This window comes from Moschus berezovskii, chromosome 9 (genome assembly GCF_049115385.1).
Source record: "Moschus berezovskii isolate FMDL1 chromosome 9, NW_MosBer_1.0, whole genome shotgun sequence".
NCBI classification, from domain to species: Eukaryota; Metazoa; Chordata; class Mammalia; order Artiodactyla; family Moschidae; genus Moschus; species Moschus berezovskii.
The window spans coordinates 93,858,402-93,883,602 of record NC_142468.1 but is presented as its reverse complement, the minus strand read 5'-3'; the positions used below and the strand labels follow the sequence as shown (position 1 = coordinate 93,883,602).

General features: G+C 42.4%; 1 protein-coding gene across 3 annotated transcripts in view; it reads right to left on the bottom strand.

The window, feature by feature from the left end:
- The window catches only part of THSD4 (thrombospondin type 1 domain containing 4), a 676,681-nt gene that overhangs the window by 136,608 nt on the left and 514,872 nt on the right, over positions 1-25,201 (bottom strand). The window lies entirely within an intron of this gene.

Sequence of the window (25,201 nt, the reverse complement as noted above, 5' to 3'; positions counted from 1 at the left end):
TTTCACAGAAAACCCAGCTGCTATCTTCAAGACCATCTTCTCACATGATTACTTTTCCCAGATAGCTTTTCATTTTCCAGGGTGCCTCAAATGAAGCCTGCGTGTGTGTGTATGTGTGAGTGTGTGTGTGTGTGCTCCCACCCAATAAATCTGCTACTTGGCAGAGAGTGTTGATGGTTTCTATGAAAGAGTCTTTGTGTCCCTTTTTGTCTAAGAAGCTTTTTCATTAGATGCCTGGAAGTCAAGGTAAGTGCCACACGGATTCGAGGATCTCTTGGCTTTTCTCTGATGTCCAAATTATCTGCTGGAAAAATAAAGTCCTCCATTCCCTGAAGTCGGTTAATAGAAGTGACAGCTGTGAGAGCTTCAAATCTGGCCTTAATTAATGGGCACTATACAAATGTGACCAAAGCATATTTGCCGAGCAGAGGCTTTAAATAGCATCAAATGTTTGTGAGCAGGAGGCCATGGGATGGCAGGAAATATCTGACCATCTTAATGGGATCAGGCTTTTGTGTGCAAACAATGGCGAGCAAACCACAGCCCAGCTGAGAGCCATTAGAATAGAGTTTCCATTTGTGGCCATGCGGAAAGGCTCTTAGTCACTAATCAGAACAGAGAACAAAGAGACTGGGGTGATGCAACTGTAATAAAACTGGGTGCTCAAATGAATGGCCCCCACATAAGTGTCTGCACGGTTCACACTGGACTGGGCTTCCCTTTGACCTTGCTGCCACTCTGGGCATAGAGAAGCATCATCGCCTTTGAGAAACTTCCCTTCACCTCTGAGGCCAGTTTTTTCTTCTCATTTCTGATCAACTTTTCTTCAACTGTTCCTCCATCCATTCAATGAGTCAGTCCCCAAGCTACAATTATTCTTCTCTGTTCACATCTGCCATGTGACTGATTCCCAGGGGGAGATTCCTTCTCCCAAATCACATAGGGATTTAAAAATGTCACTCGTCCAGCTGTGGTCCAAGTCCCCGGCATGTCATTGGGTTGTATCCACACTCATATTTATCTAAATACTTATACTGAAGAGAGCAGAGGCTCAAACTTGTGAGCATGACATTCATTCATTCATTTCAGACACTTTCATTTCCAGTTACAGATTCAGAAGCTGGTAATGCACACAGAGGAATCCGTGTTCTCAAGGAACTTATAAAATCTCTCCTCTTGTCACTGAAGCAACTGACCTGGGCTGGCGATGCCAAGAACTGCCAGGTGCTCAACTTACATGATCCCACTTTTCCTCAGAACAACCCAGAGAAGTGGCTACTATTATTCTTTCATTTGATAGATGACAAAACTGAATTTTGAAATGGAAGGGCAATCAGACAACTTTTCCCCAAGCTAAGGAGCCAGTAAGCAGCAGAATTAGGACTAGAATCAGGTCTTCTGTTGTCAAATCCCATGCCCATATCCATTATGCTATGCAGTCTTTCTTTTCTGGTCATTTGCCTCCCAGTCTAGTGGAGGGAAATAGACAAAGAAGTTCACAATCATTAATAATCATAACCCTGCAGGGAAAAGCACTAATAGGAGGGCATGTTAATAACCTCTACCTAGGTGATACCCAATACCCCATGTTCAAGGAGTCCACATTTATCCCTTCAAGCAAAATCCTGCTCTTGATTTCAAGTTGCCATCTTGCCCCAGTTGTCCCATCTTCATCCTCAGTGGAATCATTCTCATGAGGAGGGCTGCTTATTTGTACACCCAATAGATGGGGACCGACTTAGAACAAAAATCTGAAGAGTCCAAATTTGGGGGCAATGCAACAAAATATTCCTGGGAGCAATTTTTCCATCAAGAGTCAACCACTGCCCAGGAATTCCAAAGAGTTTGACTTTGAGGCAGTTTGTCTTTTATTTACTTTTTTCCTTTATGAACTCCTTTCTTTCCGGCTCTTCTTGAGTCCCTCAAAAAAGGGTTGTCTGTTAGGTAAGCAGCCCAGCTGGGGAGACCAGTAATAAAATAACTGCCTTAGACAAGGTCTGTCGTAGTAATTAAGAGATTGGTTGCAGCAGTAGGTCAGACAAAAGCTGAAAGGACCTAGATTTCAATTTCCCCTCACTCATGAATTAACCTCTATCATCGGCCAGGAGAAAACTTTACATGTAAGATGTTTATATAGTTTTTTTATTAATGTAAATAAACAAGACCCTACATGAGATGCAGAAAAGAAATTAATCAGGACCAGGCAATGTTTCCAAATCACTGACAGCATTTGCTGGGAAAACAAAACTTTATATTTAATACATAACAGGAAAAAAATGTGCAAAGCTTGAGTCCAAGACATATAAACTGTGGACAGGAGAGTTCATTCGACCAACACTTAGTTGACTTGAAAACATACGGACATTTAAAACCCAAGCAAGGGAAGCCGGTCCAGGCTCTCTGGCAATGGGAAACAAAACTAACAACTGTGACACACTGTGAGACCACAGGGAGGCCAAAGAAGTAGATTCTGGCTGTATGGCTTCTGGACTTCACCATGTTGGTTGCAAAGAACCTCTGAAAATTTTAATCAGGAGTCACGTGACCCTAGTAACACCTGGATAAAGGTCAGCTGTGTGACACAGCAAGGTGGACCTACACAGCAAGGTGGTGGTAAGGTGGGTGGAGTGTGTGACCCGTGACACAGAACTCAGATAGTACCAACAGAGGAGGGAAACTGGGGGCCAAATTTTCAAAATATTTCCATGGAACAGGTAACAGAACTTCTCGACCCACTGGATATTGTAGCCAGATAATAAACAATGTTGCTACTGCTGCTGCTGCTAAGTCACTTCAGTCGTGTCCGACTCTGTGTGACCCCATAGACGGAAGCCCACCAGGCTCCCCCGTCCCTGGGACTCTCCAGGCAAGAACACCGGAGTGGGTTGCCATTTCCTTCTCCAATGTGTGAAAGTGGAAAGTGAAAAGTGAAAGTGAAGTCGCTCAGTCGTGTCCGACCCTTAGCGACCCCACGGACTGCAGCCTACCAGGCTCCTCCATCCATGGGATTTTCTAGGCAATAGTACTGGAGTGGCTTGCCATTGCCTTCTCCGAATAGACAATGTTAGTAGCTAATATTTAGTGAGCACTGTACTTATTGCTTTTCATGGACTATCTCATTCAGTTCAACCAGCTTTATGAGATAGGCATGAGGATTATCCCATTTTACAGATGAGAAGACTGAGATCCAGGGAGGTCAGGCAGCCTGCTTCTCTCAGGTCTCTCCATCAGTAAGACATGGACCAAGAAATGGGCACACTTTTAGGGACTCCAAAGCCCACACTCTTTATTTCTCTGTCTAGTAGAAATCAGGCTGCAGAATGACAGGAGGCTTTCTGGCTTAGAATATGTGTGTTGGTAGCATCCAGAACTGAAACCCAGAAGTCTGACACTAAAGCATCCCTTGGTTTTTCTTTTCCTTTTTGTATAGGACTCATGTTGCCACAGAGGAAAAGGGAGGAACATCACAAGACCCCCAAGCCAACATGATTGAAGCCATTTTCTGACCCTCTGGTAACTGGAACCAACTGGCCAAGAAGGACTGACTTCTCAGCCTCAGGGCTGCTTCCCCTCCTGGCCTGTTTCTCCCTCTTTCCCTCTTCCCTGAGGCCTCACATGCTCAGGGGACTTTTCTTTTTAATATCTCCAAGACACATGGTACCTCTGGAGGATTCCTCTTCTCTCATAGCCTCGCTATGAGGTATTACTAGGTCTCCCTGACCCTTCCCAGCATAGGGCTTCTTCATTTAAAGGCTCTTTGAACCATTAAGGGGGCTTCCCTGGTGGCTTAGCGGTAAAGAACCTGCCCGTGATGCAGGAGCCTCAAGAGACACAGGTTCAATCCCTGGGTGTTGGGAAGATCCCCTGGAGAAGGGTATGGCAACCCACTCCAGTCTTCTTGCCCGGAGAATCCTATGGACAGAGGAGCCTGGTGGACTACAGCTCATAGGGTCGAGAGGAGTCGGACATGACTGAAGCAACTGAGCACACATGCACGCACACAACCATTAAGGATGAAGAAAGAGTAAACATAGGAGCTTAAGTTAGCCATTTGTCCTTCTTGGTCTTTCCTTTCTGACTTCCATTGTTAACAAAATGGCGGTGTTCTAAGGCCTGTGTTCTTCTCTTAATCCTTTGATGGAGGTCATGAAACAGTCCTTCCTTTCAAAGTTCTCTCTTTCTCAACCCGGAGTGTATACTAGAACCACTTGGGGGCCTTTTAAAAGCCAATGACGCCTGGGCCTTACCCTCAAGACTCTGACTTCGTCTGGGGTGGGTTTGGTCATTGTCACTGTCAAATGACATTGTCTCAGGTGGCTCTACTGGCTGCTCACTTCTCTGGGTCCTACAGATGCTGCCTCTTGGAAGAATCCCTTTTCAAGCTCAATCAGCGCAGCCGTTCTCAACTGGGGGCGAGGGGAGTTTTTGCTTTCCTCATGGAACTGTCTGGAAATATTTTTGATTGTACAGTTGGCGGAGGCAGAGGGGACACGCCACTGACACCTGGTGGGTGGAGGCCAGGGACGCTGCTAGACATCCTACAATGCTCTGGACAGCCCACAGCCGTAATTATTGGTCTATAATGTGAATAGTGCCACTGTTGAGAAACCCTGCTCTAACAGAACTGGAGACACACCAGTACATTCAAACACCTTTGCGCCTAGGAGAGGCTCCCCCGGGGCTGGGAGAGGCCCTATTTGGAAGGCCTCAGTCTTTGTGAGGCTCCTTCTTTCCTGGACAGCCGGCCTTTTATTACTGTTCTGGAAATGGTACAGAGAAGCTCGTTTTTGCCATAACTTATGGATGTTGTGCCTGAGAAGGTGGGGAGAAACCCTTCTCTGTCTCCTGGGGAGGGAAACTGTGCTTTGTATCCTATTCACAGTCAGGCTCAGAACACTCACACCTCTTTAATTATACAAAGAAAGTTCTCAAGGAAAGCATGACAAGAAACAAGAACCCTGAGACTCAGGGTAAAATATAAACAAATGTATTGGCTGATGTACTGCACATTTTTTAATCACAAAGTGTGTTTTCAGAGTGTACTGAGCCCTGTCTAGAATGGCTCGAATTAAACATCAAAGGAGACAGAGGAGAAATCTGTGCCAATTTCACATCACGCCACCCCTCTCTGGAAAATCCATGTGGTCATCCATTTGCCTAAGAAGTGCTTGTCTGAAGCACCAGTTAAGCAAGCATTGATTCAAGAAGGGCTTTTTTTTTTGGTTCCTTTTCCTTTTTATTGGGGGTATTTTAGAATGTGGTTCAGTTCAGTTCGGTTCAGTTACTTAGTCGTGTCCGACTCTTTGCAACCCCATGAATTGCAGCACGCCAGGCCTCCCTGTCCATCACCAACTCCCGGAGTCCACCCAAACTCATGTGCATCGAGTCAGTGATGCCATCCAGCCATCTCATCCTCTGTCGTCCCCTTCTCCTCCTGCCCTCAATCCCTCCTAGCATCAGGGTCTTTTCCAATGAGTCAACTCTTTGCATGAGGTAGCCAAAGTATTGGAGTTTCAGCTTCAGCATTAGTCCTTCCAATGACCACCCAGGACTGGTCTCCTTTAGGATGGACTGGTTGGATCTCCTTGTAGTCCAAGGGACTCGCAAGAGTCTTCTCCAACACCACAATTCAAAAGCATCAATTCTTCGGTGCTCAGCTTTCTTCACAGTCCAGCTCTCACATCCATACATGACCACTGGAAAAACAATAGCCTTGACTAGATGGACCTTTGTTGGCAAAGTAATATCGCTGCTTTTTAATATGCTGTCTAGGTTGGTCATAAGTTTCCTTCCAAGGAGTAAGTGTCTTTTAATTTCATGGCTGCAGTCACCATCTGCAGTGATTCTGGAGCCCCCCAAAATAAAGTCTGACACGGTTTCCATTGTTTCCCCATCTATTTGCCATGAAGTGATGATACCAGATGCCATGATCTTAGTTTTCTGAATTTTGAGTTTTAAGCCAACCTTTTCACTCTCCTCTTTCACTTTCATCAAGAGGCTTTTGAGTTCCTCTTCACTTTCTGCCATAAGGGTGGTGTCATCTGCATATCTGAGGTTTATTGATATTTCTCCCGGCAATCTTGATTCCAGCTTGTGCTTCCTACAGCCCAGCGTTTCTCATGACGTACTCTGCATATGAGTTAAATAAGCAGGGTGACAATATACAACCTTGACGTACTCCTTTTCCTATTTGGAACCAGTCTGTTGTTCCATGTCCAGTTCTAACTGTTGCTTCCTGACCTGCATACAGGTTTCTCAAGAGGCAGGTCAGGTGGTCTGGTATTCCCATCTCTTTCAGAATTTTCCACAGTTCATTGTGATCGACACAGTCAAAGGCTTTGGCATAGTCAATGAAGCAGAAATAGATGTTTTTCTGGAACTCTCTTGCTTTTTCCATGATCCAGTAGATGTTGGCAATTTGATCTCTGGTTCCTCTGCCTTTTATAAAACCATCTTGAACATCTGGAGGTTCATGGTTCACATATTGCTGAAGCCTGGCTTGGAGAATTTTGAGCATGACTTTACTAGCGTGTGAGATGAGTGCAACTGTGTGGTAGTTTGAGCATTCTTTGGCATTGCCTTTCTTTGAGATTGGAATGAAAACTGACCTTTTCCAGTCCTGTGGCCACTGCTGAGTTTTCCAAATTGGCTGGCATATTGAGTGCAGCACTTTCACAGCGTCATCTTTCAGGATTTGAAATAGCTCAACTGGAATTCCCTAACCTCCACTAGCTTTGTTCGTAGTGATGCTTTCTAAGGCCCACTTGACTTCACATTCCAGGATGTCTGGCTCTAGGTGAGTGATCACACCATCGTGATTATCTGGGTTGTGAAGATCTCTTTTGTACAGTTCTTCTCTGTATTCTTGCCACCTTTTCTTAATATCTTTCGCTTCTGTTAGGTCTATATCATTTATGTCCTTTATTGAGCCCATTTCTGCATGAAATGTTCCCTTGGTATCTCTAATTTTCTTGAAGAGATCTCTAGTCTTTCCCATTCTGTTGTTTTCCTCTATTTCTTTGCATTGATCACTGAGGAAAGGTTTCTTATCTCTCCTTGATATTCTTTGGAACTCTGCATTCAAATGCTTATATCTTTCCTTTTCTCCTTTGCTTTTCGCTTCTCTTCTTTTCACAGCTATTTGTAAGGCCTCCTCAGACAGCCATTTTGCTTTTTCACATTTCTTTTCCATGGGGATGGTCTTGTTCCCTGTCTCCTGTACAATGTCACGAACCTCCGTCCATAGTTCATCAGGCACTCTATCTATCAGACCTAGACCCTTAAATCTATTTCTCACTTCCACTGTATAATCATAAGGGATTTGATTTAGGTCATACCTGAATTGTCTAGTGGTTTTCCCTACTTTCTTCAATTTAAGTCTGAATTTGGCAATAAGGAGTTCATGATCTGAGCCACAGTCAGCTCCCGGTCTTGTTTTTGCTGACTGTATAGAGCTTCTCCATCTTTGGCTGCTAAGAATATAATCAATCGAATTTCAGTGTTGATCATCTGGTGATGTCCATGTGTCTTGTGTCGTTGTAAGAGGTGTTTGCTATGACCAGTGTGTTCTCTTGGCAAAAGAGTTTTGCCAAGAATGTGGTTAGATAGCAACAACTTTTAAGCAAAGAAAGGGCTCCAGAGCCAGCTTACAAAGACCTAAGTCTGATGCTTGGAAACTGTTTCCATTTTTATTGAGAGATTTCAACTTGAGGCAGAAGGAGGGAAGCTGGTGAAGAGGGATGGGGGCCCCTCTCTGAGCGTACACTGGGCATGACCAGGGCGGCTGGTGGTGCAAAGGTGCCACCCCAGTTCTCAGAACCAAGTCATCAGTAGTCACAGAGGGTGGCTCTCCCGGTAACCAGAGGAACCAAGTTCCTGTGGGATGAGGTTGCAATCAATGTACCTCTTGTGAATGGGAAACATGCACAGAAACAGCTGTTCAATCAGCTGCCTATAGGATGGGTTTTACTGGGGATGGGGACAGTGCACATAGATAAACAGAGGGAAGCTTCCAGGGAGGCCAGCACAGCAGTCTAGGTGTGGGGTGTGGGGTAGGATGGGGGCCAGATGAGGAAAAGGCAAGTCTATGAATGTCACAGAGGAGTAACTGGGAAGCCTTGAGTATCACCTTATGGTTAATGTTTCCTAGATAGGGCCGAGCTTCTCAGACTATCCTCACACACAAGAAATGACGGTACAGCCAGAGAGGTGATAGAGTTAAGAAGTGAGAACATGGATGTGTGACAGGCAGTGCTGGAGACACGTGACGGGGGACAATGCTTTTGCTTGGATCAGAGAGGGTGACAATAACATGTGGCCTGAACAAGAGGCATCACCCTTTAAGGACTATGATGGAGCACAAAGGCAGAGGGACATCTGGGGAAGGCTCTCAGGTCCCTTGCTCCCTCCGACTTGAAGCAGGACCTGTAAAACTTCCAGCTTGTTTCACAGTGCTGGATATGACATATTAGGTCCCCTCCCCTGTCTGGCCACACTCCCTGGACGAGGCCCCGTCTGTCACGGTTCCCACTGAGACAGGACCCAGAGATCTGAAACCAGCCACCCAGCTGCAGGCTGACCAGGCAGAGAGAGCTGGTTCAGGACACCTCTATTCATGCAGATGGAGCCTCCATTAGTTTCCTGGCAGTTGCACGACACTGTTTATTCATATTGAGCCAACCTGGTGACAGATTGGACATAGAGGCTGACAGAGTGAGAAAAGTCAGGGTATTTCAAGGGACTGGGCCAGGAAAACTGTAAGCGAGACACATAACCAAACCCCGTGATAACTGTTTTGGTTTGGGCTCACTTCACCAGATTATAAAAGAGACTTGTTTATCTTTGCATCTCAAGTGCCTAGAATAGTCTCCAGGTCTCTGTGGGCACGCCATAAATATTAGCTGAATGACCAGATGCCTAACCCTGTTTCCCTCACTGCCAGCCCCACTCTTATTTCCCAGAGAAGCCAGTCTGATGCTTCAGTGGTTGTGAGTCAAAGTAGAAACGTCCCAAGTGTGCATGGACGCCAGGGGGCATCTCCTTCTTTTTCTCAGTCTTTTCTTCTTTTTCTCAAGTTCATTCATCACCAAAGACTCCTGAACAACTTTATGAGGATAGTGTACATTCTCAATACAAGCAGACCTTGTTTTATTGCACTTTATTGTGCTTTGCAGAGATTGCTTTTTTTTAAAATAAAAGATTGTGGCCACGCTGCAATGTCAGATAATAATTAGCCTTTTTTTTTAGCAATAGCATATTTTTTTAAGGTAAGTACAGTGGTTTTTAAAAGACATAATGCTATGGCACACTTAACAGACTACAGTACAGTGTAAATGTAACTGTTATATGCACTGGCAAACCAAAAAATTAGTGTAACTCACTTTATGATGATACTCACACCATTGCCTTGGTCATGAACCAAGACTACTATGTCTCCAAGGTATGCCTATATAGACCAATGACCACTAACTAAATTGATACAGTAATAGGGAATCTTCTTACGTCTCATCTTCCTCCCCCAAAGCACTAGGTCTAGTTGATTTTGTATATTCCATCAAATGTTAGGGAACAGATCATCCCCATTCTACAAGTTGTTCCTGAGTATAGAAAAAGAAGGAAAGCTGCCCATTTCATTTAATGACATTAAAATATCCTTGATTCCAAAGCTGGATAAGATCAGTGAAAGAACAGAAAACAATAAGTCAATGCTCCCTACTTTAATGTACCACAATCTTGAATAAAATATTAGCTAATGCAATCCAGTGGTGTATTAAAATGGTAATAATTATAATCAAGTGATTTTACTCAAATGTAAAGATGATACAATCTGATAAATCTATCGGTGTAATTCATTCCATCTTTGGTACTTCATGCCCATATGAAGAAAAACCATATGGACATCTCAAAAAATGCTATTTAAATAAAGCATTTGCTAAAGTCCAATTCATATTTAAGATAAAGCATTCCCAGAAAAACTCAGAAATAGACGGGTGCCTCCTAACCAAGAAAATAGTAATCTACCAAAACCTGCCCATGGAAAGCATCACTCTCAAAGGAGAAAAGTGAGACATACTCCATTTAGGGTCTGGGAGAAGAGAAAAAGACGCCTACAATCATTGCTGCTCTTTACATATGGATGTCCTGCACAGTAACACACAGAAAGGAAATAAGAAATATAAGGACTGGAAAAGATGAGACAAGACTGCCACTGTTTCCAGATGGTACGTTTATCTACTTAGAAAGCCCAAGAAAATCCAAATACTCTTAGGATTAGTCATACAGTATTGTGAGGTTGCAAGTTACAAGATATTCTATCAAGGTCAACCGTACTTCTCTATAGCCATTAAGAAACAACCAAAAAGAATACAAAATAATACTCTTCACAAGATCATCAAAGATGGCAAGTTATTTAGGAATTAAGTTCAAAGACATTGTACACGATCTTTACGGAAAATGTATAAAAATCCTCTTAAAAGATAAAAAAGGTCTAAGTAAGTGGAATGATGTGACACAATTACGGATGGAAAAAGCACAAGTGACGAATGCATTTCCAATCTTGCAGAGTCGTCTGGAGCTTTTCCAGGGAGCCTTCCCCGAGGGTCAGGGACCCTTAGGGAGCACCTGTCTGCTCCCCAGCGCCCGTGCCCCTCTGTGTTTGTGCCCTGTCATCTGTCAGTCTTGCTCCCTCCCTCAGACTGCTCTCCGAAAGACAGAGACCGAATTTTCCTATCTTCATACTACTGACAACTGCACGGTGCTTGAAATATAGTAACTGCTCAACTAAAGACTTATTGCATGAATGAATAAAAGACAGATCCCTGCTTATATGCTCCCAATTATTTGCTATCCATCAAGATAAACACAAGGGCCTCCCAGGTGGCTCAGTAAAGAATCTGTCTGCCAGTGCAGGAGAAGCAGGAGACGTGGGTTCAGTCCCTGGGTTGGGAAGATCTCCTGGAGGAGGGCATGGCAACCCACTCCAGTATGCTTGCCTGGAGACTCCCATGGAGTGAGAAGCCTGGTGGATTACAGTCCATGGGGTCTCAGACAGGACTGAGTGACTAAGCATGCACACAGGCAGGATAAACACAAGGATCGTCATTAAACCTAAATGTCCATCAATAGAGAAATCGATAAAGAAGATGTGGTACATATTTACAACGGAATATTACTAAGCCATTAAAAGGAATGAAACTGGGTCATTTGTAGAGATGTGGATGGACCTAGAGAATGTCATACAGAGTGATAGAAAAAAGAAAAACAAATACCGATATTAATGCATATATGTGGAATCTAGAAAAACAGAAGTGAAGCTTTCCTTCACCTTCTTTCTTTCTTCTAGATGGTACTCCCCAATTCTTTTAAGAAGAGCTTTCTTTCTAAGATTCACTGTTTTGGAGATCCCCAGCATACCCAGTTGGTGATCTCACCCCTAAAGAATCTCATAGAATAGAACCATTTATTATAGGTCTCCATACGTGAACCGTGAACTTCCAGATGTTCAAGCTGGTTTTAGAAAAGGCAGAGGAACCAGAGATCAAATTGCTAACATCCGTTGGATCATGGAAAAAGCAAAAGAGTTCCAGAAAAACATCTATTTCTGCTTTATTGACTATGACAAAGCCTCTGACTGTGTGGATCACAATAAGCTGTGGAAAATTCTGAAAGAGACAGGAATACCAGACCACCTGACCTGCCTTTTGAGAAATCTGTATGCAGGTCTGGAAGCAACAGTTAGAACTGGACATGGAACAACTGACTGATTCTAAATAGGAAAAGGAGTACGTCAAGGCTGAATATTGTCACCCTCTTATTTAACTTATATGCAGAGTACATCATGAGAAACGCTGGGCTGGAAGCAGCACAAGCTGGAATCAAGATTGCCGGGAGAAATATCAATAATCTCAGATATACAGATGATACCACCCTTATGGCAGAAAGTGAAGAGGAACTGAAAAGCCTCATGATGAAAGTGAAAGAGGAGAGTGAAAAAGTTGGCTTAAAGCTCAACATTCAGAAAACAAAGATCATGACATCTGGTCCCATCACTTCATGGCAAATAGATGGGGAAACAGTGGAAACAGTGTCAGACTTTGTTTTTTGGGGCTCCAAAATCACTGCAGATGGTGATTGCAGCCATGAAATTAAAAGACGCTTACTCCTTGGAAGGAAAGTTATGACCAACCTAGACAGCACATTAAAAAACAGAGACATTACTTTGCCAACAAAGGTCCATCTAGTCAAGGTTATGGTTTTTCCAGTGGTCATGTATGGATGTGAGAGTTGGACTATAAAGAAAGCTGATCGCTGAAGAATTGATGCTTTTGAACTTTGGTATTGGATAAAACTCTTGAGAGTCCCTTGGACTGCAAGGAGATCCAACCAGTCCATCCTAAAGGAGATCAGTCCTGGGTGTTCATTGGAAGGACTGATGCTGAGGCTAAAACTCCAATACTTTGGCCACCTGATTCACAGAGCTGACTCATTGGGAAAGACCTTGATGCTGGGAAAGATTGAAGGCAGGAGGAGAAGGGGACAACAGAGGATGAGATGGTTGGATGGCATCACCAGCTCAATGGACATGGGTTTTGGTGGACTCCGGGTGTTGGTGATGGATAGGGAGTCCTGGCGTGCTGCAGTTCATGGGTTCGCAGAGTTGGACACCACTAAGCGACTGAACGGAACTGAACTGGCCCACTGGAAAGGGATTCTTAAACTCTGGTGAATCATAGAGGCTTTTCCAGAATAAGTATTCCTGGATCCTACTCCAGTCACCAGGAAGTAGATTCTCTGGGAAGTGAAGTCCAGGTATGCATATATTTTGTGTGTCTGTGTCTAATATTTGTCAAGATCAGCTGAGGTATAATGGAGTGCTCCCTGGGTGATTCTGGCCCAAGACATTATTCACACAGCTCCTCTCTGAAGGCAAACCTGGAAAGGTCTTATTGATGGACATGAAGGATGATGTCATGATACCATATGAGTTGGATTCTTGGCCAGTGATAACAGTTCATGCCCTTTCTTTAGTCTGAAGCAAGAAATCTATATTAGACTTCCATTTGAAAAAAAAAGCATCATAAAAAGAGGGCAGGTATGAAAATAATATTGGATTTACACATTAACACCAAATGGGTCCGAAACACAGTGTTTCAATTAAGCCACACACCAAACGCCTTCCATATTGATTATTTCATCAAGAACTAAGGCTGCCACTCTACAGCAAAGAAATGCACTGACAGATTTATTGGCTGTCTCCTCCCCACCAAAACAGTACTTTAAAAGGAAAGTATTCCCCCCAAATGTGACTTAACGTATTTACATATTGAAGAGTAGACATAACTTAAAAATATAGTTATGTTCTTATATTTTGGTGTAGTGGACACTGTGGTATGTTGTCCAGATTCCCTTCAAGACTGAGGACACAGTGGAGTCCCTTCCCAGGACCTGTCAGCAGAAGGAAGTTGCTTTGTTCAAAGATTACCCTCCCCTCCTGGGGACAGCAGCATCCATTGACTGCTTAATGGACAAATATAAAGACCTGGGCTCCTTGCCTTTCTTGGGACACCTCTGAAGGGTGATTCTAGCTCTAGAACTCCCTTTAAGACATGGAGGTCTCTGTGGCATCTGTCCATTCCTGCATCGTTTATTTCTCACGGATATTGTTACAGAGCACTCTCCCCAATAAACCTGCACACAAATCTCAAAGCATATATTCTGAGGAACACAATATATGACATCTTTCTGATTCATGTTACAACTTGATTCTCTGATTAGATTTTAAACTCTTATGATAACATACTTGGTCTTAACTACTTTGCTGCTGTTTAATAGTCATGTCTGACTCCTGGCAACACCATGGACTGTAGCCTGCCAGGCTCCTCTCTCCATGAGATTTCCCAGGCAAAAATACTGGAGTGGGTTGCCATTTCCTTCTCCAGGGGATCTTCCCAACCCAGGGATCGAACCCATGTCTCCTGCTTGGTAGGTGGATTCTTTACCACTGAGCCACCTTACTACTTTAAGATGCTGTAATATCAAGTACAGTGCTAAGCAAAATACATATTGGCGATTTCTCATTTCTACGTTTCAAATACTCCTAAAGGTCCTCTTTAATTATGGGTTCAGGTTTCAGATGACTTAGGTTGAGATCTTCACTCTGTCAATTAGAGGAAATCATTCACCTTTTCTAAGTCTCAGTTTCTTTTATCTGAAAATGGCATTAATAATAGTACTTATAAGATTGTTGTGATGATGATTAAATGATATATCTATGTAAATTATACCTGGCACATAATAAGCAGTCAATTAATGGTAGCTTTGTTGTTGCTATGAATGGCATAACACTGGTACCACTTTGGTAAACTTACTATTATCTAGTTATTATTACCTTAATCATCACCTTACTCCTTGAATGTTATAATAGAAACTGGCCTTCCACATACAGATGGCTAACAAACACATGAAAAGATGCTCAACATCACTCATTATCAGAGAAATGCAAATCAAAACCACAGTGAGGTACCATCTCACGCTGGTCAGAATGGCTGCTATCAAAAAGTCTACAAACAATAAATGCTGGAGAGGATGCGGCAAAAAGGGAACCCTCTTACACTGTTGGTGGGAATGCAAACTAGTACAGCCACTATGGAGAACAGTGTGGAGATTCCTTAAAAAAATTGGAAATAGAACTGTCATACGACCCAGCAATCCCACTGCTGGGCATACACACCGAGGAAACCAGAATTGAAAGAGACATGTGTACCCCAATGTTCATTGCAGCACTGTTTACAATAGCTAGGACATGGAAGCAACCTACAAGTCCATTGGCAGATGAATGGAAGAAAGCTGTGGTACATATACACAATGGAGTATTACTCAGCTATAAAAAAGAATACGTTTGAGTCAGTTCTAAAGAGGTGGATGAAACCGGAGCCGATTATACAGAGTGACGTAAGTCAAAAAGAAAAACACTAATACATTAATGCATATATATGGAATTTAGAAAGATTGTAACAACAACTCTATATGCAAGAGAGCAAGAGACACAGATGTAAAGAACAGACTTTTGGACTCTGTGGGGGAAGGTGAGGGTGGGATGATTTGAGAGAATAGCACTGAAATGTGTATTACCATATGTGAAATAGATGACCAGTTCAAGTTCAATGCATGAAACAGGGCTCTCAAAGCCGGTGCACTGGGACAACCCAGAGAGATGGGGTAGGGAGGGAGGTGGGAGGGGGTTCAGGAAGGGGGGACATATGTACACCCGTGGCTGATTCATGTCAATGTATGGCAAAACCACCACAATATTGTAAAGCAATTAGCCTCCAATTAAAATTAATTAATTAATGAAAGAAAAAGAAACTGATTTTCCTGTCTCTTAAGTTTTCCTCGATATTACAATTTCCCTCCAATTCTATCCAATGCTACTGAATTATTTTCTTTAAACATTGCTTTCATTATATCACTTCTCCACTCAGAGTTCTTCAGGGATTCCGATTACCACGACCTTCATAAACTGGTGCTGATGTTTATTTCAGTGGAGAAAATTCTTCTTATCTTTGAACCATTGCTCAGTCTGAATTACTCTCCCTTATTTTTTATCAATCCAAACCTTGCCCAGATCAAAGTGAATCCCATTAATCTTAAATTAAACCCCATAAATCTTAAACTTCCTCTCTATCTAAGTCCATAGCTACCCCTTTCCTGAGAATTCACTTACCCTAACATTCTCCCATGTTTCTAACACCATATAGTCAAAGGCACTCCTACTACATTTCCCTTCAATTTCATACACAAGTCAAAAATCTCCCTTGATAAGCTCCCCATCAGGACAGCCTACAAAGGCTGCTATTCTGAGCATCTCCATTGGTTCTTAGGCACTTTTCACATCATTAACATTTACAAAAGGAAGGTAGCAAAAAATAGAGTGGACATCTCAAAAAAAAAAAAAAGATTTAGAAAAAAAATGACTCCCACCCATAGCTAACATACAAGACCAATTGCTGAGCTGTGATGAGGTAATGAGACATATGGAATTTGTCTAAAAGGAGTCAAGTGGCTTCCAGATTTGAAGGTTTGATGCCTCCGAGTTATTTTTACTAGTAGAGATTCCATTTTATGAGTAATATTTGGGACATGGTATCAACAGTTGACAGTTCACAAACTCTTTAAAAAGTCTCCCAGCAGAAAAGGTTTAATTAAGCTTGACATAAACTATCTAACAGCTTTCATAAGTAATTGCTATTACCCAAAATAGGACCAACTCATAACTTGCATGATTTCAGAAATGATGAATCAATAAAAATGTTTATAGAAACAGGATTTTGATTAATTCCTTCAGACTAACAAATTCATGGCACATGTGATAAACTGAGATTTCTACTGTCAATTAGGGAAACCCAGAAATCAAACCCAGCCCTCAAATATGGCTCTTTGGATAACTAATCCCAGATTTTGGCATTGGGAACCACTTTTTAAGCAGCAACTCCAAGATCAACCACACCACACCTCTGGACTTTACTCCTGGGATAGTCAGGTTCAAAACCATTTAAATTCTCAGTCATTCTAAGAGCCACAGTGAGGCTGGCCATAGACAGCATGCATTGTAATTATTATGAAGGCTTGATAAATCAAGAAACAAATCATCCATAAGTAACTAATGGCTTCTTTTTATACATATAAACTTAATAGAAATCAAAAATCACTAGCAGTTATAGTAAAGTATTAGTTTCTCTATTACTAGGGTAAGAATTAACATGGAAGTTCCATTTATCTGGAGCACAAATATATTTTTTGTTATATGGCACTATGTGCTTGGTCTCTTAGTCACGACCAACTCTTTGTGACACAATGGACTGTAAGCTGCCAGGCTCCTCTGTCCATGGGATTCTCCAGGCAAGAATACTGGAGTGGGATGCCATGCCCTCCTCCAGGGGGTCTTCCCGACCCAGGGATCAAACTCAGGTCTCCCACATTGCAGGCGGATTCTTTACTGTCTGAGCCACCAGGGAGGCCCATATGGCACTATGCTCATAGCAGTTAACTCCAGAGAAGACTCTTGAGAGTCCCTTGGACTGCAAGGAGATCCAACCAGTCCATTCTAAAGGAGATCAGTCCTGGGTGTTCATTGGAAGGACTGATGCTAAAGCTGAAACTCCAATACTTTGGCCACCTCATGCGAAGAGTTGACTCATCGGAAAAGACTCTGGTGCTGGGAGGGATTGAGGGCAGGAGGAGAAGGGGATGACAGAGGATGAGATGGCTGGATGGCATCACCGACTCGATGAACATGAGTTTGAGTGAACTCCGGGAGTTGGTGATGGACAGGGAGGCCTGGCGTGCTGTGATTCATGGGGTCACAAAGAGTCAGACACGACTGAGCGGCTGAACTGAACTGAAAGGACCTTTGAAGCCATCGATAAATATGAAATTATTTTCACTATAGTTTTAGTGTCCAAATATATTTATTTGAAAATAATCAATGTGTGACAGCTACAGGAACCCTCAGCTAATCAGTATCAGTGATTTCACACTTCAATGGAAATTAACATGCAATTATTTAATAGGCTGCTAAGTCACTTCAGTCGTGTCCGACTCTATATGATCCCAGAGATGGCAGCCCACCTGGCTCCCCCATCCCTGGGATTCTCCAGGCAAGAACACTGGAGTGGTTTGCCATTTTCTTCTCCAATATTTAATAGGCACAATATTACTATGTCACTGCCATACACTATCTTCCATTTTTTCCAAAATGCTCTATACTTGATGAGTGCACAAAATAACCAAATAACCGAAATAAAGTTGGCATGTCAGAGCATCTCTGAGCTGAAAGGGCCCTTCAGGGACATCCAAATCAACCCGTCCTCTGGGATAATTGTCCTCACAACTCCTGGGTTGTTTTCCATGTTAAAGTGGTGCGAGTGGTAAAGAACACACCTGCCAATACAGGAGATGTAAGAGATAACAGGTTCAATCCCTAGGTTGGGAAGATCCCCTGGAGAAGGGCAGGGCAACCTACCCCAGTATTCTTGCCTGGGAGAATCCTATGTACAGAGGAACCTGGAGGGCTACAGTCCATAGGGTTGCAAAGAGTCAGACACTACTGAAGCAACTTAACACACACAATCTCTGTTTAGTTACAAGAATTGTACACTCTTATTTTCAATCAACATTTGTCAGTAATTTCCCATTTTTCCTGTAGAAACTCTTGATAAAACAGTACTTATTATTCAGTACTTCTCCTGTATTTAACACTGTATTTCACAGCAATCTAAATTACCATCAGTTGTAACTTCCTGAATTTTAAAATGTGAAAAAATGTGCATCTTACAATTGAAAACACATGGTCATTTTAGTGTGCAATCATACATGCAAAGAACAAGAAATCATGAACATGCAGAATACTGGAGCAAAGGACTCCAGAAATCATCTTGTCTAACATCTTCCATCCCCATTTTTAAAAACCAAGAGAATCAGAGCCAGGAAGTTATTTGCTCAAGATGACACAACAGGGGGTAGCTAATGGGGAGAATGGAAAACAGGTTGGACTCCCAGTCTGAAGCTGTCCCACTGGCTGTTAACCTTTTTAACCCTTACTCCAGTAACAGCGGTCACCAGGGTGGTGAGTCCAGGATGGAGGGATGACATTGGACATATGCAGCCTTGTTTAATTTTTTAAGAAAAATGTAATTATAAACATTAAAAAAAAATAAAATGCAATGGCACAAATCACCATAAAGTGATTTATGTGATCATATCCACAGGCTACTGTTGTGATTACATGCTAAAAATTTACGACTGTTCTCATTAACAGCATTTCCCCTCCTAATTAGAGTGACATCGAGAGCTTCTGAGAATGTGTAATGTTTCCTAAAGTACTACAAAAAACATCATAAACACAGTTTGTGCAACAGTTACCTTTATCTACCTGAGGCTTCACTTCTCAAGCCTATGCAAGGTTACACATAGAATTCATAGATCTAATTGTGTTATTTGATACCACAATTATCAGTAGGATTGCTTCACAATGAGTTGAAGACCTCTTGAAAACAAATACTCATGCAAGAAGATGACCTCAATTTGGTAAAGGGCATATGGATGGTTACAATCTCCCAGGCAAAACCATGCCATGCTAATCTGACCAAAGAGCTGGACCAATAATTTTTCCATGTTAATGCATTCCATGCAAATCATATCTTCATAGATAACATGCAGCATTTATATGTCTCCCTGTGATTCATGTCAGGAACGAAGAAGAGGGAACTGTTAATGCAACTATGCTTTCAGATACCGACGATACATCAGGCACTGTATGAAGCGTGGTACATTGCTTAACTCACTCAGTTCTTAACCATCCAAGAAGCTGAGTATTACTAACCTTGTGTTTTGGAGAAAAAGTAAAAGATCAGCGATGTTAAGTAACTTTCCTGAGGCCTCACAGCTGGTATGGTGGCAGAGCAGCCACTCAGAGCCCCACATGTCTGATTGCAAACACTGCGATGGTTCCTTGATGCTTCCTTCTCTGGACTCGCAAAGGCCTTTAATCGTAGCGTCACTGCAACGGGCAGTGCAGTGTATGTTTTTCTTCAAACTACCTTCTGGGACTGCACATGAATTTCTAAAGGGCTGCACATAATTCTGTTCTTATGTTGGTCACTCTTGACAAAAAGGATGTTAAATAGATACTGGCAGAACAGAAAGTGTGAAAGTTGCTCAGTTGTGTCCAACTCTTTGTGACTGTACAGTCCGTGGAATTCTCCAAGTCAGAATACTGGAGTGGGTAGTTGTTCTCTTTTCCAGGGGATCTTCCCAACCCAGGTCTCCTGCATTGCAGGTGGGTTCTTTACCATCTGAGCCACCAGGGAAGCCCCAACTGAACAGAAGTGATATTAAACAATATTGAAAGAACTTCAAAACTTGATCAGTATTTCTAATCAGGTGTTAACTGAATTAGTTGGAAAAATGAGCTGTTACCATCAAGCAGACCTCCCTCCATGTGTAGGTGTTAGTTTTCATTTGTTAAATAAAATTCTATATGAAACAGAGTAGGCTGTGCCATCACATATAGGCCCTGTTTGGGTGTATGCATTTGAATATAATGAACAGAGAGAAGTGGAAAGTGGTGCCACAAAGGAATAGAATGAATAGCAGCCATGGAAATTTCAACTGATGGTATCACTAAGTGGGATTAAAAATTTGTGCCAGGCGAGAAGAACGTGACTGGGAAGTTAAGTCATTAAACAACGAGCTTTTGCAGAGTCTTAAGAGCAGGCAAGGAGAAGGAAATGGCAACCCACTCCAGTGTTCTTGCCTGGAGAATCCCAGGGACGGGGGAGCCTGGTGGGCTTCCGTCTATGGGGTCGCACAGAGTCGGACACGACTGAAGCGACTTAGTAGCAGCAGCATCAAGAGCGGTCAAGAGAAAGAATGAATTGAACACAACTGCCTGGTACTTTTGTCTTCTTGAAGACTGGGGCCTTGGCTTGTTTTACTAGATGCCAACCACCCTTGCTTGCTGGGTTTGGAGAGAAACCCTCCTGGGTGCTAGACGGTGTGTCTACCCTTTTTGTTTAAATCCTGATTTGGGTTTTATGTTTAATTTGTAAAATATGTAAAGATAAAGTGAATTCTGGTTTGGGCTTTATTATTATTATTTTTTTTATTTTTAGAAAGCATGTTTATTTTGTGAATGCTTTTTTTTTTTTTCTGCACTGGGTCTTAGTTGCAGCATGCAGGATCTTTACTTGCTATGTGTGAACTCTTAGCTGTGGCACGTGGGATCTAGTTCCCCCTGAGCAGGGGCCCTGGTGTTGGGAGCTCCAAGTCTTAGCCACTTGACCACCAGGGAAATCCCTGGGTTTTATTTTTAATTTGTAAAATGTATAAAGATACATGTATGAAACTTTTGAAAATTGTTAAGTACTATAAAATGTAAAGGATTGTTCACTCAATTAAAAAAAATTAACAATGTGTAAAGATGCAGAAAAGTATAGAGAATAATACCAAGTATTCAATAAATTAATTTTTGGTTAAGTATGCTTTAGATATTTTCTTTCTTAGGGAAACACAACATTGTTGATAATGTGAAGGAGCCTTTGGTATCCCTTCCTCCTCCCTTCTTCTCCTCAGAGGCAGTCTCTGAAGCTGGGGTGCATCCATGCCCCTATATTGTTCGTTTTGCATTTTTATTTAGATATTTGCATAGAAGTAATGTATCTTTAGTAACAATTTTCTGCACTCTGTGTTCTTGAGAGCTCTCCAGGTGGACACATGTGCATCTAGTTTATTCATTTTAACTGCTGTTAGGAGGCTACATGTGAGAGTCTTGCCCTGAAGTATATACCTAAAAGTGGAATTACTTGCTTTTATGGTGTACTCACTTTCAGTTTTACTAGAAAGTGCCTCTGTTTTTAAGTTTCACGTATCAATAGGTATTGCGAGGGGGCATTTGAGGGCAGACACACTGAAATCATAATCCCATAAAACTAGTTGATCTGATCATATGGACCACAGCCCTGTCTAACTCAATGAAACTAAGCCATGCCGTGTGGGGCCACCCAAGACGGACGGGTCATGGTGGAGAGGTCTGACAGAATGTGGTCCACTGGAGAAGGGAATGGCAAACCACTTCAGTAGACTTGCCTTGAGAACCCCATGAACAGTATCAAAAGGCAAAATGATAGGATACTGAATGAGGAATTCCCCAGGTCGGTAGGTGCCCAGTATGCTACTGGAGATCAGTGGAGAAATAACTCCAGAAAGAATGAAGGGATGGAGCCAAAGCGAAACAAATACCCAGTTGTGGATGTGACTGGTGATAGAAGCAAGGTCCGATGCTGTAAAGAGCAATATTGCATAGGAACCTGGAATGTTAGGTCCATGAATTAAGGCAGAGACATTACTTTGCCAACTAAGGTCCGTCTAGTCAAGGCTATGGTTTTTCCCGTGGTCATGTATGGATGTGAGAGTTGGACTGTGAAGAAAGCTGATCGCCGAAGAATTGATGCTTTTGAACTGCGGTGCTGGAGAAGACTCTTGAGAGTCCCTTGGACTGCAAGGAGATCCAACCAGTCCATTCTAAAGGAGATCAATCCTGGGTGTTCATTGGAAGGACTGATGCTAAAGCTGAAATTGCAATACTTTGGCCACCTCATGCAACGAGTTGACTCACTGGAAAAGACTCTGATGCTAGGAAGGATTGAGGATGGGAGGAGACGGGGATGACAGAGAATGAGATGGCTGGATGGCATCACCGGCTCGATGGACATGAATTTGAGTGAACTCCGGGAGTTGGTGATGGACAGGGAGGCCTGGCGTGCTGTGATTCATGGGGTCGCAAAGAGTCGGACACGACTGAGCGACTGAACTGAACTGAACTGAACTGATCAATACACACACCATTTATACATCTAAATAAGACTACCTCCAACGCACTAGGCTAAGAGAGAAATTATATGAACATCTAAGTGGGGTTCAATGAACATCATAATTTTCTTCAAAAGACCACTTTGGGTACTTCTTTGGTTTTATATCTTTCCATGACTAAATGTGCTTCCAAGCTTTGGGCTAGGACCAGAGATGGAAAATAAGAACCCTTGTTGTTCAGAGGTGTGTGCTGATTGTTTGGGGTCTGTGAACATCAGCTCATGCCAGCCGGGTAGGAACTGGTAAATGGCTCCTTTGAGGAAAAAGATAAACAGAAATAAAGAAATGCCAGAGCTAACTGGAAAATTGTTTTCATAATTCAATTTTGTTTTACCTAACCTTGCTCCCCAAATGTTAGCAATTTAGCTCAAAGAGCTGTTAGTGTTATTAAATAGTCACGAAATGCTGCAAAGAGACAGCTCAGCAAAACTCACGAATCGAGAAACCATTTTATGACCATTGTTTCACCTCTGGGGGTGGCTTGCTGCATTTTGTTCCAGGGCCCTAGGGCCCAGAGGTAATAACATCTGCATTTTTAAGACCAGCTTTGCACCACACCTGCCTATCAATTCCCTTTTTCGACTTCTGCCTCTAAACCAAAGCCAAATGTTTGGCTACAGATTGGATTTCCAGGGTTTGGCTGAGTATTAAATGCAACAGCTTCAAGACTTCACTGGTCCCACAAAAAATTTTTAAGTGATGTTAATTGAGTCCTGGGAAAGTTTTAAAAAATATAAATTCTTAGAGGAGAAGAAGATGAAAGGAAGTAAAAGCCAGGCAGGAAGAAGATGAAAAGGAGCAGACAATAAGAAATCACTAATAAAAATAGAGGTGAAATCTAAATGGTGGTGGGAAAAATTTAAATGAAAATAATTTATGAAAAATTATTATAGTCTCATTTCACGTACTTCTTAGTTTGTTTCTGGCTTGTATCTGATTTTATTTTAAAAGTAGAAGATTGCTGCTAAATGTTCTAAAAACAGCTGGAGGAGAGGAATTCGAGATAGGGAATTTGAGGAATCAAGAGTTCTCAGGTTAGAGTTCACATTAGTTGATTTATCACCAGAAACTTCTGCTGACATTTGCCATGAGACCACATGATGTAATTGAATCAATACACATTATCTTCTAATAACTAGAAGTAATTACAGATCCCTTGGCAAAGGAAATGGCAACCCACTCCAGTATCCTTGCCTGGGAAATACCATGGACAGAAGAAGGAGCCTGGCAGGCTACAGTCCATGGGGTCGCGAAAGAGTCGGATACTACTTAGTGACTAAACAACAACAATTATAGATTGGCTACTCCCTGGTGATAGGTAGGAAGTTGCTTTAAACTACTGGTTAAACTCCTCTGAATCTCTGCGACAGATATGGATTACTGTGAGTAGTTGACCTGGAAAATAATGTGAACGTAGCCTCCAAGGGACTTGGCTGCACAGGGACCTTCATCTAGAAAGGCTCCTTGAAGAGAGGCATTTACATTATGGATTTCTGATATTGAAGATCACCCAGTTCAAACCTCTTGCCCACTGCAGGGATCTCAGGTACACCTTCCCTGAATAGGTTATCCAGGTAGTTCTGTGGAACATTTGCTCTGTGCATCTGGCGGCAGCACAATTCTATTTTCTAGGACATTTTTCTTTATGGTTGATTAAATTCAGATCCCTACCCATTGGTCCTGGTTCTGCCTTTGTGAGTAGAACAAAGGAGATCTATATTCATTTTCCAGAGCTTTGAAGATGATATTGCTGCCTGTTCCTGCCTATTAGCTGCTCAGTTGTGTCTGACTCTTTGTGACCCCATGAACTGTAGCCTGCCGGGCTCCTCTGTCCTTGGGATTCTCCAGGCAAGAACACTGGAGTGGGTTACCATTCCCTTCTCCAGGGGATCTTCCTGACCCAGGAATTGAACTCGAGTCTCCTGGATTGCAAGCAGACTCTTTGCCATCTAAGCCACCAGGAAAGTCCTTCTTCCAGCCTATCTCCTCCAGTATTCTCCAGGTTAAACCATGCCAGCTCTCTCAACTGTAAACATTCCATAGGGCTTTCCTGGTGGCTCAGGTAGTAAAGAATCTGTCTGCAATGCAGGAGATCCAAGTTGGATCCCTGAGTCAGAAAGATCCCCTGGAGAAAGGAATGGCAACCTGCTTCAGTATTCTTGCCTGGGAAATCCCATGGACTCATTTTATAGAAACCCTAATGACTGGTCCTGGGTACCATACCTTGGGTGTGTTCTAGATTATTAGAGTCCTTCTGAAAATGAGCTGCTCAGAACAGAACATAATGTGATCTGACCTGCAAAACACAAGAGGACTCATTTCTCAGGGTCCTTTATTTCTAGTAATGCAGAAACTAGCAATCTAGTTAGATTCACTTTTAACATCTTTTCATTGCATTTGTGGTCCTTTTATAAAATTAATTAAGTTTTCGCTGTGCTAGGTCTTCGTTGATGTGATTTTTGCTGTTGTTGCTATTTATTTTTTTAAGTTATTTATTTTTTTGTGGGGGGAGTTGGCTGCAATGTGTCGCATGAAGGATCTTAGTGCCTTGACCAGGGACTGAACCTGAGCCCCTTGCAATGTAAGCATGGAGTCTTAACCATTGGACTGCCCAGGAAGTCCTGCACTAAATTTCCTGATTATTTCTAGATGAACTGCAGAGAGTTATGTAAGCTCTCTGAAATGAGCTATGTAAGTCTGTTCCAGATCTTTTTTTTTTTCTGGAGCCACCATCAAGCTTAGATATTTGTAGTTCCTAAATTTTATCCTTCTTCGT